Genomic DNA, 15,951 nt, shown 5'->3' with positions numbered 1-15,951 from the left:
AGCAAAGCACCAGCGGAATCGCTGCTGAGTCTGTGGTCATGGCCATCCAAACCTTGGTCCAGGATCCATGTAGATTTTGCAGGTCCCTTCCTGGGCAAGAGGTTTTTAGTGGTGGTGGATGCTTATTCGAAATGGATAGAATGCATAATCATGTCATCCAGTATGTCCACGGCAACCATAAAGAATCTCAATGTCATGTTCGCGACACATGGTTTGCCTGACATCGTGGTGAGCGACAATGGGTTGTGCTTCACCAGTCAGGAGTTTCAGGAGGTTCTAAAACTTAACGGCATAAAACATGTAAGGTCAGCACCGGTCAAGCCTGCATCGAACGGGCAAGCAGAACGTGCAGTACAAATTATCAAGCAAAGCATGAGGAGAGTAACCCAAGGGTCACTGCAGACCCGCTTGTCTTGCATACTGCTGAGTTACAGGACAAGACCCCCACACACTCACAGGGGTCTCACCTGCTGAACTCATGATGAAAAGAAGTCTTAAGACCAAGTTATCTCTTGTACACCCGGATTTAAGTAATCATGTTGAATACAGAAGACAGAGTCACACGATCGCGCAACTGTGTCATGCGAGTCTGTTAATGATCCTGTATATGTGTTGAATTATGGTCAGGATCCCAAATGGATTGCTGGTATGGTCATGGCCAAGGAGGGCAACAAAGTATTTGTTATTAAGCTCAAGAATGGGCAAACTTGCAGGAAACACATGGATCAAACAAAGCTGAGGCACACACATGCGTCTGAGCAGTCGGACGAAGAAACCGTCGACGACCAACCAACCTACCAGCAACCTTCAGTGGACTCAAGGGTCATCAGTGAACCCAGAATTTCCATCACAGACTCGTTCAATGAAAATGGACTTGCAATTCCTGACATGGCCACTGTCACCCCCAACAAGTCAGCCATCCAGCCACCAGCCACAACATACTTCGCACATTCACCCAAGGCCGGAACCAAACTGAGACGGTCAACCCAGGAACATAAAGCACCGGACCATCTCAACCTGTGAAAGACTGTGATAAGATCTCAGAGGAGGGTATTGTCATGTATGTACATGCTGTTTGTAGCCACCAGATGGTGTCATTGCTGGAGGCCACTGAGCAGCACGCACATGGTGCTGCTCTGGTATAAAAACCAAGTCATTTTGTGAGTCAGGCACTTTGGGCCTAAATAAAGCAGACCAAGGGTGTACCTTGTTCAATTAAACAGTACTCAGTTTGTAGCTTTATTGCATACATAGAAACATAGAAACATAGAAAATAGGTGCTGGAGTAGGCCATTCGGCCCTTCTAGCCTGCACCGCCATTCAATGAGTTCATGGCTGAACATTCAACTTCAGTACCCCATTCCTGCTTTCTCGCCATACCCCTTGATCCCCCTAGTAGTAAGGACCTCATCTAACTCCTTTTTGAATATATTTAGTGAATTGGCCTCAACAACTTTCTGTGGTAGAGAATTCCACAGGTTCACCACTCTCTGGGTGAAGAAGTTCCTCCGCATCTCGGTCCTAAATGGCTTACCCCTTATCCTTAGACTGTGACCTCTGGTTCTGGACTTCCCCAACATTGGGAACATTCTTCCTGCATCTAACCTGTCTAACCCCGTCAGAATTTTAAATGTTTCTATGAGGTCCCCTCTCATTCTTCTGAACTCCAGTGAATACAAGCCCAGTTGATCCAGTCTTTCTTGATAGGTCAGTCCCACCATCCCGGGAATCAGTCTGGTGAACCTTCGCTGCACTCCCTCAATAGCAAGAATGTCCTTCCTCAGGTTAGACCAAAACTGTACACAATACTCCAGGTGTGGCCTCACCAATGCCCTGTACAACTGTAGCAACACCTCCCTGCCCCTGTATTCAAATCCCCTTGCTATGAAGGCCAACATGCCATTTGCTTTCTTAACCGCCTGCTGCACCTGCATGCCAACCTTCAATGACTGATGTACCATGACACCCAGGTCTCTTTGCACCTCCCCTTTTCCTAATCTGTCACCATTCAGATAATAGTCTGTCTCTCTGTTTTTACCACCAAAGTGGATAACCTCACATTTATCCACATTATACTTCATCTGCCATGCATTTGCCCACTCACCTAACCTATCCAAGTCGCTCTGCAGCCTCACAGCATCCTCCTCGCAGCTCACACTGCCACCCAACTTAGTGTCATCCGCAAATTTGGAGATACTACATTTAATCCCCTCATCTAAATCATTAATGTACAGTGTAAACAGCTGGGGCCCCAGCACAGAACCTTGCTGTACCCCACTAGTCACTGCCTGCCATTCTGAAAAGTACCCATTTACTCCTACTCTTTGCTTCCTGTCTGACAACCAGTTCTCAATCCATGTCAGTACACTACCCCCAATCCCATGTGCTCTAACTTTGCACATCAATCTCTTGTGTGGGACCTTGTCGAACGCCTTCTGAAAGTCCAAATATACCACATCAACTGGTTCTCCCTTATCCACTCTACTGGAAACATCCTCAAAAAATTCCAGAAGATTTGTCAAGCATGATTTCCCTTTCACAAATACATAACAGTATCCTTCTATTCCTTTCTCCCTCATGTGCTTATCTCATCATAGGCGGTCCCTTGAGCGAGGATGACTTGTTTCCACGAGAATTCACAGATGTTTCAATGAAGGACCCGATGTTCCAGTCCTGAACTCCAGTTGAGGGGGTGGAAGATGCCTGTGCGTGGATTTTTTTAACGTGTTGTGACTGTTGCACATCAGCCACCACTATCTAGCCTCCCCTTAAATGAACCTTTTCTATTCACCTCGTCTACTCCCTGAGGTAGCGAGTTCTACATTCTAACCACCCTCTGGGTAAAGAAGTTTCTCCTGAATTACGCATTCGATTTATTCGTGACTTTCTTATATTTATGGGCCCTAGTTCTGGACACTCCCACAAATGGAAGCCTTTTCTATACATCTACTCTAGCAAACCCTTTCATAATCTTAAGACCTCTAACAGGTCACCTCTGATTCTTCTCTTTTCTAGAGAAACCAGCCCCAGCCTGTTCAATCTTTCCTGATAGGTATAACCTCTCAGTTCTGGTATCATCTCGGTAAATCTTTTTTTGCACCTTCTCCAGTGCTTCTATATCCTTTCTATAATATGGAGACCAGGGGCGAGCATTTAGGCTCGGGCGATGGTGCAAAACAGGCGTTGTCGGAACTGCCGCCCGTTATACGCAATGCCTGATATTCAGTTGCATTGACTGCAATAGAACAGAATGTCAGGCATTGTGTCCAACAGGCGATCGAGCCGATAACGCCTATCTTACGCCACCGCCCAAGATGAATTTCTAGGCCCGGAACTGTACTCCAACTCTAATCAAGGTTCTATACAAGTTTAACATAACTTCTCTGCTTTTCAATTCTATCATTCTAGAAATGAACCCCAGTGCATGATTTTCTATTTTATGGCCATATTAACCTACTTTTAGTGATTTATGTATCTGTACCTACAGATTCCTTTGATCCTCTATCCTATTTAGATACTTATTTTCCGAGGAGTATGTGGCCTCCTTATTCTTCTTATCAAAATATACCAACTGTTACCTATATTGAAGTTCATTTTCCAATTACACGTCCATTCTGCAAGTTATTTTGATTTATTCATGGGATGTGGGCATCACTGGCAAGGCCAGCATTTATTGCCCATCCCTAATTGCCCTTGAGAAACATAGAAACATAGAAAATAGGTGCAGGAGTAGACCATTCGGCTCTTCGAGCCTGCATCACCATTCAATATGATCATGACTGATCATGCAACTTCAGTACCCCATTCCTGCTTTCTCTCCATACCCCTTGATCCCTTTAGCCATAAGGGTCATATCTAACTCCCTTTTGAATATATCTAATGAACTGACCTCAACAACTTTCTGTGGTAGAGAATTCCACAGGTTCACAATTCTCTGAGTGAAGAAGTTTCTCCTCATCTCGGTCCTAAATGGCTTACCCCTTATCTTTAGACTGTGACCCCCTGGTTCTGGACTTCCCCAACATCGGGAACAATTTTCCTGCATTTAAACTGTCCAATCCCGTCAGAATTTTATATGTTTCTATGAGATCCCTTCTCATTCTTCTAAATTCCAGTGAATATAAGCCTAGTCGATCCAGTCTTTCTTCATATGTCAGTCCTACCATCCCGGGAATCAGTCTGGTGAACCTTCGCTGCACTCCCTCAATAGCAAGGTGGTGGTGAGCTGCCTTCTTGAACTGCTATAGTCCATGTGGTGAAAGTAGTCCCACGGTACTGTTCAGGAGGAAGTTCCAGAATTTTGACCCAGCGACAATGAAGGATGGTGTGTAACTTCGAGCGGATTTGCAAGTGATGGTGTTCCCATGCACCTGCTGCCCTTGTCGGTGGATAGTATTCCCATGCACCTGCTGTAAGGGGTTCTCGGGGAGTGTTGTTATGCCTTGGGTGTCTCTCTCTAGGCTTCTGTCCTCACAGCTTATGCCTGACCTGTGAGGTACCCTGAGTGCTGCAAGAGCACCCCTGGAGAGACTGTGTCCACAGCTTATGAAGGGGGTTTTGAGACTCGTGCATCCCCACAGCTTATGCCTAGCCTGTGAGGCACCTGTGAGTGTCAAACACTTCTAACCCCTTCTTCCCTAGCCTGTGACACACAGTTGAGCATTTTCGAGGCGCTCCTAGCTTCCCTTACACTGTTCTGACATAAGACTCACGATCAGGAGATGTAATACAACAGAACTGAGACAAGGTGATTCCAAGAGGAACTTAGGCTTCCAATTTATTTGACGAGGTGTATCTCAACAAACAGCAATACACCAACAAAATAATCCCCCTAAATCCCACTAAACGGATACAGTGAAAATCTTTACACAAGTTTAGCAGTACAATGCCCAATCTCCCACCTTTCCTGGCCTAACTGAGTTGGGAGTTCCGGGGATCAGAGGTTATACTCACTACTGTGCCTTCTGCAGTCTGGTGGTTTGTTTCTTCTATTTTCAGTGTCTTCGGACACTGGTTTTCCTTCAGTGTCGAGAGGCTTGCTGGTTGTCAGATCACGAGAGCAGGGAACCACACACAATGCATCAGAAACCCCTTTTTATAGCCAGATTATCCAGTCCGCCTCTCCTGAAATCGATCCTTCCCATTGGTGGGCTTTGTGATTTTGAAAAATGCAGCAGTTTTAGATTATTGCGGGTTTTTTCCACTGATGTTAACCTACTCAAGGTTTGAGTAGGTGTTGATTGGGTTGGCCTCCTGTAGCCATTGTGTAGGCCCTTGGTTTGTTTTGGGTTCCCTAGTTTTCTGAAGGTCTGCATGATTTCCTTCCATAGTGTAAACATGGGGAAGACAAAAGCCTGATAATGGCGATGAGTCAGTCCCATAGTTTTCAAGCAAGTGCTCTCCCATTGGCTTGAAAGCCCCATGCTTCGGGCTGACTCTGTCCCACCATTGGCCCGCCGGTATCCTCCCCCGTCCAATCACTGATCTGCCAAGGTCAAACCGTCTCGGTTTCAATTTCACATTGTAACACAGACAGATCCCACAGCCCTTTTCCTTCTGGGTAAAATGAGGGGGTTTTCGTCCTCCCCTACACTGCTGCCCTTGCCCTAGAGGTCGTGGATTTGGGAGGTACTGCCGAAGTTGCTACACTGTATTTTGTAGATAGTACACACTGCAGCTACAGTGCGCCAGTGGTGGAAGGAGTGAATATTCAAGGTTGTGGATGAGATTAAGCGGGCTGGATGGTGTTGAACTTCTTGAATGTTGTTGGAGCAGCACTCATCCAAGCAAGTGGAGAGTATTCCATCACACTCCTGACTTGTGCCTTGTAGATGGTGGAAAGGCTTTGAGGCGTAAGGAGGTGAGACACTCGTCGCAGAATACCCAGCCTCTGACCTACTCTTGTAACCACAGTATTTATGTGGCTGGTCCAGTTAAGTTTCTGATCAATGGTAACCCCCACGATGTTGATGGTGGGGGATTCGGCGATGGTAATTCTGTTGAATATCAAGGGACGGTGGTTAGACTCTCGCTTGTTGGAGATAGTCATTGCCTGGTATTTGTGTGTCGCGAATGTTACTTGCCACTTATCAGCCCAAGTCTGAATGTCGTCCAGGTCTTGTTGCATGTGGGCATGGGCTACTTCATTATCCGAGGAGTTGCAAATGGAACTCAACAGTGTGTAATCATAAGCGAACATCCTCACTTCTGACCTTATGATGGAGGGAAAGTCATTGATGAAGCAGCTGAAGATAGTTGGGCCTAGAATACTGCCCTGAGCTGGATCTGACAACAGCCAGTGAAGAGTTTTCCCCCTGATTCCCAATGACTTAAATTTTACTAGGGCTCCTTGATGCCACACTCCGTCAATGTCAAGGGCATTCACTCTCATCTCACCTCTGGAATTCAGTTCTTTTATCCATGTTTGGACCGAGGCTGTAATGAGGTCTGGAGCTGAGTGGTTCTGGCAGAACCCAAACTGAACATCAATGAGCAGGTTATTGGTGAGTAAGTGCCACTTGATAGCACTGTTGACGAAACCTTCCATCACTTTGCTGATGATTGAGAGTTGACTGATGTGGCAGTAATTGACCAGATTGGATTTGTCCTGCTTTTTGTAGACAGAACATACCTGGGCAGTTTTTCACATTGTCGAATAGATGCCAGTGTTGTAGCTGTACTGGAACAGCTAGGCTAAAGGCGTGGCTAGTTCTGGAGCATAAGTCTTCAGCACGACAACTGGGATGTTGCCTGGGCTGATAGACTTTGCTGTATACAGTGCAAACACTTCAGCCTTGTCTTTTACACTCACGTGCTGGGCTCCTCCATCATTGAGGATGGGGATATTCATGGAGCCTCATCCTCCTGTTAGTTGTTTAATTGTCCACCGCCATTCAGACTTGATGTGGCAGGACTGCAGAGCTTTGATCTGATCCGTTGATTGTGGGATTGCTTAGCTCTATCTATGGCATGCTGCTTCTATTGTTCAGCATTCATATAGTCCTGTGTTGCAGCTTGTCCAGGTTGGCACCTCATTTTTAGGTACACCTAGTGCTGTTCCTGGCATGCTCTTCTGCACTCCTCTTTGAACCAGAGTTGGTCCCCTGGCTTGATGGTAATGGTAGAGTGAGGGATATGCCACGCCATGAGGTTACAGATTGTGGTGGAATACAATTCTGCTGCTGCTGATGGCCCACATAGACTCATGGATGCCCAGTTTTGAGCTGCCAGATCTGTTCTGAATCTATCCCATTTAGCACAGTGGTAGTGCCACACAACACGATGGAGGTGTCCTCAGTGTGACTTTGTCTCCTCAAGGACTGTGCAGTGGTTACTGTTACCAATGCTGTCATGGACAGATGCAGCTGCAACAGGTAGATTGGTGAGGACAAAGCCAAGTAGGTTTTTCCTTCATGTTGGTTCTCTCACCACCTGCCACAGGTCCAGTCTGGCAGCTATGTCCTTCAGGGCTCAGCCAGCTCAGTCAGTAGTGGTGCTACCATAAGAACATAAGAAATAATAGCAGAAGCAAGCCATTTGACCCTCCAAGCCTGCTCCGCCATTCAACAAGATCATGGCTGATCTTCTGCCTCAACTCCAGCTTCCTCATATTCCTTAATTCCCTTAGTTCCTCAAAATGTATCAACCTCTGCCTTGAATATAAGCAATGACTGAGCGCCACAGCTCTCTGGGGTCGAGAATTCCAATGATACATCCCGTGCCCTTCACCCTTTGAGTGAAGAAATTTCTTCTCTTCTCAGCCCTAAGTGGCCGACCCCTTATTCTGAGACTGTGATACCATGTTCTAGGCTCCCCAGCCAGGGGACACATTTTCTCAGAAATTAACCCCGTCGAGTACTTTAATTTTTTTTATATGTTTCAATTAGATCACTTCTCATTCGTCTAAACTCTAGGGAATATAAAAGAAAAGAAAGACTTACATTTATATAGTGCCTTTCACGATCACCTGATGTCTCAAAGCCCTTTACAACCAATGAAGTACTTTTGGAGTGTAATCACTGTTGTTATGTCGGAAACGTGGTAGCCATTTGAACACAGCAAGCTCCCACAAACAGCAACATGAGAATGACCAGATAATCTGTTCCTTTGTTTTGTTGATTGAGGGAAAAATATTGGCTTGGACACCAGGGATAACTCTCCTGCTCTTCTTCGAAATAGTGCCATGGGATCTTTTACGTCCACCTGAGAGAGCAGATGGGGCCTCAGTTTAATGTCTCATCTGAAAGACGGCACCTCCGACAGTGCAGCACTCCCTCAGTACTGCACGGGAGTGTCAGCCTAGGTTTTTTTGTGCTCAAGTACCTGGAGTGGGACTTGAACCCTCAACCTGAGCCACAGCAGACACTGGCCTAGTCTACTCCTCATAGGGCAATCACCTCATCCCAGGAACCAGTCTGGTGGACCTTTGTTGCACTTTCTCTAAGGAAAGTATGTCTTTCCTTAGGTAAGGAGACCAGAACTGTACACAGTACTCCAGATGTGGCCTCACCAATGCCCTGTATAATTGTAGTAAGACTTATTTAATCTTATACTCTAATCTCTTTGTAACAAAAGTTAATATACTATTTCAAAATATATTAGCATACCATTTGCTTTCCTAATTGCTTGTTGTACCTGTATGTTAACTTTCTGTGATTCATGTACAAGGACACCCAGGTACCTCTGAATGCAAACATTTCCTAATCTCTCATCTTTCAAAAAATATTCTGCTTTTTTGTTTTTCCTACTGAGCCACTCTTGGTGATGGACATTGAAGGCACCCACCCAGAATACATTCCGTGCCCTTGCTACTCTCAGTGCTTTCCAAGTGGAGTTCAACATGGAGGAATACTGATTCATCAGCTGAGGGAGGGTGGTATGTGGTAATCAGCAGGAGGCTTCATTGCCCACGCTTGAAATGAAGCCATGAGACTTCATGGGGTCCAGAGTCAATGTTGAGGACTCTCAGGGCCACTCCCTCCCGACAGTATACCACTGTGCCGCCACCTCTGGTGGGTCTGTCCTGCCAGTGGGACAAGACATACCCAGGAATGGTGATGGAAAAGTCTGGGACATCGGCTGTGAGTAAAGAAAAAAAAGACTTGCATTCGTATAGCGCCTTTCACAACCACCGGACGTCTCAAAGCACTTTATAACCAATTAAGTACTTTTGGAGTGTAATCACTGTTGTAATGTGGTATGACTAGTCTGTGGGACAGCTGTCCTAATTTTGTTCCCAGATGTTAGTAAGGAGGACTTTGCAGGGTTGACTGGGCTAGGTATGCTGTTTTCGTTTCTGGAACCGGTGCCTAGGTTTCTGCCAGGTGGTCCATCTGGTTTTATTCTTATTATTGCTTTTTGTAGTGGTTTGTACAACTGAGTGGCTTGCTAGGGCAGAGGGCAGTTAAGAGTCAACCACAATGCTGTGGGTCTGGAAGCACATATAGACCAGATCAGGTAAGGACGGCAAATTTCCTTCCCTAAAGGACATTAGTGAACCAGATGGGTTTTTACGAAAATCTGATAGTTTCATGGGCACCATTACTGATACTAGCTTTTTATTCCAGAATTTAAATTCCCCAGCTGCTGTGGTGGGATTTGATCTCACGTCTCAGGATCATTAGTCCAGGCCCCTGGATTACTAGTCCAGTAACGCAACCACTATGTAATGTTACTGGACTAGTAATCCAGTTTATTAACGTCTCCCTGAATTTTGTCACAGTCCTCCTCTCTGTTAACTATAGCCCCAATTTGGTGTCATCCACAAATTCTGAAATTGTACTTCTGGTTCCTGAGTCCAAATTGTTTATGTAACTGGTCAACAAAGTGGTCCTAGGACCAATCCTTGTAGAACACCATTTCCCACATTTTGCCAGTCTGAGTAACAACTTCCCTCCTATCACAGTCCTTCCCTTTTGTTCTCTCCTTCACCACCACACCGCCCCCTACGCTCCCCCCCCCTGCCCCGCCTCCCTTTCCCTGCCTCTGAACTTGCTTAAAACCTGTTACATCTTTAACTTTTTCCAGTTCTGATGAAAGGTCATTGACCTGAAACATTAACTTTGTTTCTCTCACCACAGATGCTGCCTGACCTGCTGAGCATTTTCTGTTTTTATTTTAGATTTCCAGCATCCGCACTGTTTTGCTTTTGTACCTTTAACCCTTACTCTCTGTTTACTGTTTTGTAACCAGCTTGTTATCCATTCTGCTACTTGTCCTCTGACTTCACATGTTCTGACCTTCGTCATGAGTCTGCTGTGCGGTACCTTGTCAAAGGCCTTTTGAAAATACAGTACCTCTTTGATTAACAAGACACATTACTTTCTTGTTGTGGTGAATCTTCATGCCAACCATTTTAACAATTACCTAATGGCCTAGTGAGTTTGTTGACAAGAGTGCAGCTGACAGCAGATAGAGTTCTCTACCAGTTGGCTGCACTCCATTAACACCCCAACATTCAGGGATTGTGCCATCTGGTTCATATAATCATAAATAAAACAGCACAGAAGGAGGCCATTCAGCACATCGCACCTGTGCCATGGCTGTGGAGTGTACTACTGGAGTTAGTGATTGTGGCAGAGATCACGGCCAAGGGATCCCTCAGAGCCACTCCCGCTCCAGTCTCAGTAACTTCGGTGGACGTGTACCAAAAATCCCATTTACCAGCGTAAAGGTTGCTGCTGCACTTCCAGCGAAGGTACAGCAGTGGAGCGGGAGCACATGTCAGCGTTTAAGAATAGGCTAGATAGGTGGTTGAAGGAATGGGAAATAAGTGGAATACGAGAATAGAACGGGCACATAGGATTAGGACTACTGCTCACGTGGAGGATAAACACCAACACAGGTTGGTTGGGCTGAACGGCTTGTTTTGTGTGTTGTAATTTCTCTGCAATTCTATGTGAACAATCAACCTGCAGAATGTAATAGAAAACCAGTCAGTGACTGACAGAGGCTCATAATATTTGCACTCACATAACTGACTGGTACTCGCAGCACATCTGTTGGAGCTTGCTCTCTGTTCTGATTCTGTGCAGTGACAGTCATTTCGGCTGGTGACAGCCTGATGTTTGGCAAGTCCCTTTCTTACCACAGTTTTCACCTTCATTCACAAACAAGCCAGTGTCATAAATAATCTTTAAGTGCCTTTTAAAGAGCACAGATCTGCAGAAGATCATGTCACAACTCCTACAGAGGAATCCATTAGCTGAACAGCTTCTATTAAAGCATCTAATTGTATACCTCTATCTGATCTCTTATAAAATAACGCCAGTTCTAAATAAACCATTGATAAAATTCTTCGAAGGGAGCACTCTCTTATTCAAACTTGTTGCTCAGTAAATTGGAATTACAAATGTCCAGGCTTTTATTCCCAAGCGGAAAATCTTGTTCATCTGAATTCTTCAGTGACAGTTATTTTCCAACTCTTTGTGGACAAATTTTCTCAGAAACAACAGCTCTGGCCAAATCTGGGCAGCCCCTTGTGACTTCCATGGGCACCTCACCCTTCATCTGGATGACACAACCCACTGTAGTAACATCAGTGAAATCACCTGCTTGTTCACTAACTAACTTTCCAACCTCTGATGGCTCCCCAATAGTAAACTGGGTTTCACCAGGTCCTGTTGCAGCTAATAGGTCAATTTGGTGAATAGATCTAGCATAGAGTGTTGGAGCAGTTCTATGGTTGTGTTCAAGGCTTACTCCCTACTCCCTTAGCTGCCTCAGAATTGCAGTATTGCCCAATAGGTACCACAAGCAGGTGGGAACAACTACAACCAAGAACTCCCTGCTATCAAAGAGGACAGCAATCCCAGCTGCAGCAGTGTGACATTTATATTTTCCATACCGACTACTGTTTGGGCCTGTAAATGAGAGGAGCAACTTTTGCCAAAATAGGGGCAGTTCTTTGAGGGGTCCTGTTGAAATTAAATGCATTCTGAAGAGAGAAGGGATTTACAGTTATGACAAGAAAGTGTGTTGGTATATTGAAAAATGATAGGCATGTTTGACCTAATGGCTTTTTGATGTTCTTAAAAATGATTATATTCTTATTTGAGCTTACATCCCCAGGACTGTATCTAAACCAATGAAGTATCAAGTCCCCAAGCTATTTTTTAATCTAATTTCAGGTTTTGATAAGAAGTGGTATTGTGTTCTTATTCTGCCTTGTTGCAGCCTGGATTCCTTATCCCACGAATTATTTGTTATATTCATTCACAGGATGTGGGCCAGCATTTATTGCATTTTGCCTGTCAAAGAAGCCTTGGCGAGTTGCTGTAGTGCATTTTGTAGATGGTACACACTGCAGCCATGGTGCGCTCGTGGTGGAGGGAGTGAATGTTAAAGGTGGTGAATGAGGTCCGAATCAAGTGAGCTGCTTTGTCCTGGATGGTGTCGAGCTTCTTGAATGTTGTTGGAGCTGCACCCATCCAAGCAAGTGGAAAGTATTCCATCACACTCCTGACTTCTGCCTTGTAGATGGTGGAAAGGCTGGAATAACAACATTGTTATTCCCAAATTACACTTCACTACTTTTTAATGAATGTTTTCCATATTCTTTTTATTAGAGTAAAAGATAATTAATTCTTGAGTTTGCCATGCAGTACTGACAGACACAGAACAGGACTGGCTAGCAAGGTCTTTGGAGAAAACAACAAACACTTCCTGTATTGCATTAAGAAAAATCCCTAAATAAGCAAAATGCTTGCTTGGGACATGTTGTTTCCTCTGAGATAATCCTTGAACTCAGCCAATTGAACTTGCCAAATATCCTCCACTCCCTACCCACACCACCATTTCAAACACACACAATGCTAGTGAAAATAAGTGTCGGCTGGGAATTTCCAAGAAAAGGAGTGCTGCTCCCTGAAAGCTCGTTGGGGGTAAGGCCTCCTCCCCATAAGTCTGCGAGCTCTTCGATTACACTCATAATGCTCTTGAATAAACCATCTTCCAGCTCTATTCTGCATAGAAAAAGTAGGCAGTATTATTGGCAGAGCTATTATAGGCCTCATTCTTTTAAATGTCCTCAAATGTCCTCCAATGTGCTCAAATAGCCTTTAAAATGAACTATGAACTCACATAAAGCTCAATGTAGCCTTCTCTCAAAATCCTTTTATGCACTGAACTTCTGCTCCATTTTTATAAATGGCGTTGTTACCGATGGCTGCATCATGGGTCCGAGCAGGTAAGACTTCAGTTTACACGGCAGTTTTTTAGAAAGCTGATTAATTTTCTTGACACTTATTTTGTGCATTTTCTAATATTTTGAAGGAAACTTTATATACATAGTAAACATTTTCAGATGTTCGCAATACTTGATATAAAATAATATACCCCACTAAGCTGAGAACTATAACAGTGAATCGATAATGTTGTGGTAATCTATTAACTGGACTCTTGTTTCTTGCTTAGAAATTACTGTTGGTGATATTAGTATGATATTAATCAGTCCTCTATCTTAACATAGGCGTTAAACCATTTAAAAAAGCAGACAGAGGAAGGTCAACATTCCCTAAAAAAACAGATTAACTGGTCATTTATATCATATAATATATTATATATATTTATCATTTGCTGTCTGTGGAATCTTGCTGTGTGCAAATTGGCTGTCACATTTGCATTCATAACAAGTGATTTTCTTTCATCATATTATAATTATTCATTAGTATGTAATTGTTCAAAATCAGGATTCAATTACAATTCTGAGTGGTTCACAAAACTCGCAAAGCAATGGTATACAGCTTCACCTGTAAAATATCTTAAGTAAGATCCTTCCTTTGCAAAAAGGGTGGATAATGAGATGTACCTAAGATGCTAGATTTAAGCAATGGGTGGGATGAATCAAGCCACGAACCCCAAATCATTTATAATTATCCTTTTAATAGTGGAATGGGATCCTCTGTCTGTCTACATTGTACATATTATGTTTTAGGCTTTATTTAATTATTGCTCTCATGCTCTGTGTCAAAGACCACATTTGTAAGTGAGCTTCGCCCTGTGAACTGAAATGGTATTATACACAGTATATCTAGTAATGCAGCATTACCCAGAGGTGAAACAGGAGCTTCTATTACTGTACTTAGCTGACTAAATATAACTCAAATCTTTTCATGATCTCTTAAAGTTTGGAAAGTGAAAGAATAAACAATCTTTTCTGACCATGCTTTAGACTATAGTGGTACCACTCTCGCCTCTGAGTCAGAATGTTGTCGATTCAAGTCCCACTTCAGAGTCTTGAGCACATATTTCATATTAAGCTGCACTGTGCTTCAGTGCAGTACTGAGGGAGTGCTGCACTGTCGGAGGTGCCATCTTTTGGATGACAAGTTAAACCGAGGTCCTGCCTGCCCTCTCAGGTGGAAATAAAAGATCCCATGGCACTATTCCAAAAAGTGCATGGGTGTTCTCCCCAGTCTTCTGGCCAATATTTATTCCTCAACTAACTTGGATCACAGATCACCCATGATCTCATTGAACGGCAGAACAGGCTTGAGGGGCTAAATGGCACATTCCTGTTCCTGTGTTCCTATCTCATGCTATTTGTGTGCACATTAACTGCTGCACCTCCATACATTACAACATTGACTACACCTCAAAAGTACTTCATTGGCTGTAAAGCGCTTTGGGACATCCTGAGGTTGTGAAAGGTGCTATATAAATGTAAGTTATTTCTTTATATTTTAGACTATAAACTATGGAATAGAGTTATTAAAAGTGACAAGATAAGTTGTAATAATGGACAATACAACAGCGTACATTATTTATACAGCACTTTCAATTTGCACATTCTTCTTGGATACAAACAGTAACGAAGAGGCACAACACTTTGCTAACACTACTGATAATACTAAACATTGGCCAACATCCATAACATTAAGTTGATACTTGGGGTTTTGTCTACAAACCTGGACTACCCCACAAGCTGCAGTACAGTGGTACAAGAAGAACTGACAAATTGGAAGCACACTGCCTGGTATATACTTCTCATACCCTTTGATGTTGAAAATGAGGGTACAGGAGAACAAAAGTTGTCTCCCATAGTTGAACCAAGTTTATTAAGTTAACACAATGGTTTTCTGAACTGCTCCTTAGGTTGAGACCCCAGGCCATTTGCATGAGTTACCGAGCACATTACCTTAATTTGAAAGTTTTCATGACAAGGTTTAAGTGGTCGCTACTTGCTTTGCCATCAAAACATATTTACAGAGGAATAATGCCTTTTACGTGACATGTTGCATATCGAACTGTACTGTGTATCCTCTACAACCTGAGGAAAGCAAGTCACCAGATTTAAAGAGACTCGATGCAGCTTATAGATAAGAGTTAAAATATACAAACTTTCTTGTGATTTGATTGTACCAGAAAAAATGTGTCATTCTTGCACCTAGCACATTGGGAACCTTGCTTTTACCATGGTCTCAGGGACTGGCAAAGGTCATTGGAGCTGCCTGGCTGGCATCGCTTTACCCCCAATTTACTCATTGGACGTTGCCCAGCTCTAGGGAGTATAAATCAATTTCTGGGCCACAAACCACTGTTCGGGTATCAGTAACTACCATGGCTGACTGCTCTAAGGTCACAAAGGGGCAAGTTGCTAGCTAGTTGGGACTGTGATGAGGTATAGACAACAGTGGTCTGCTGCAATCTGTGTGAATTAGAGGGAAATATCCCAGAATTTAACCTGAATTGGCCATGGTTTTTTTTCCCCCCCACCTTTCAGAAGATAGTATTATGAGGGGCTGGATGAATGTGTGAGAGGTTGCACCATCAACTGGGCAAGCTTGATGGACCCGATAGTCTTTCTCGCCCTTCTTTTTGTAAGTTCATATTATCGCTAAGAATTATAGGAACGGCCATTTGTTGGCATGCCAGCTCACAATTTTGGGGTATGATGTTTCCTATTTTGTTACTGTTTTCAAAAGTCTGTGAAACTATTCACATATAATTGAT

This window comes from Pristiophorus japonicus, chromosome 8, assembly GCF_044704955.1.
Source record: "Pristiophorus japonicus isolate sPriJap1 chromosome 8, sPriJap1.hap1, whole genome shotgun sequence".
NCBI classification, from domain to species: domain Eukaryota; kingdom Metazoa; phylum Chordata; class Chondrichthyes; family Pristiophoridae; genus Pristiophorus; species Pristiophorus japonicus.
This window is presented reverse-complemented; position numbering follows the sequence as displayed.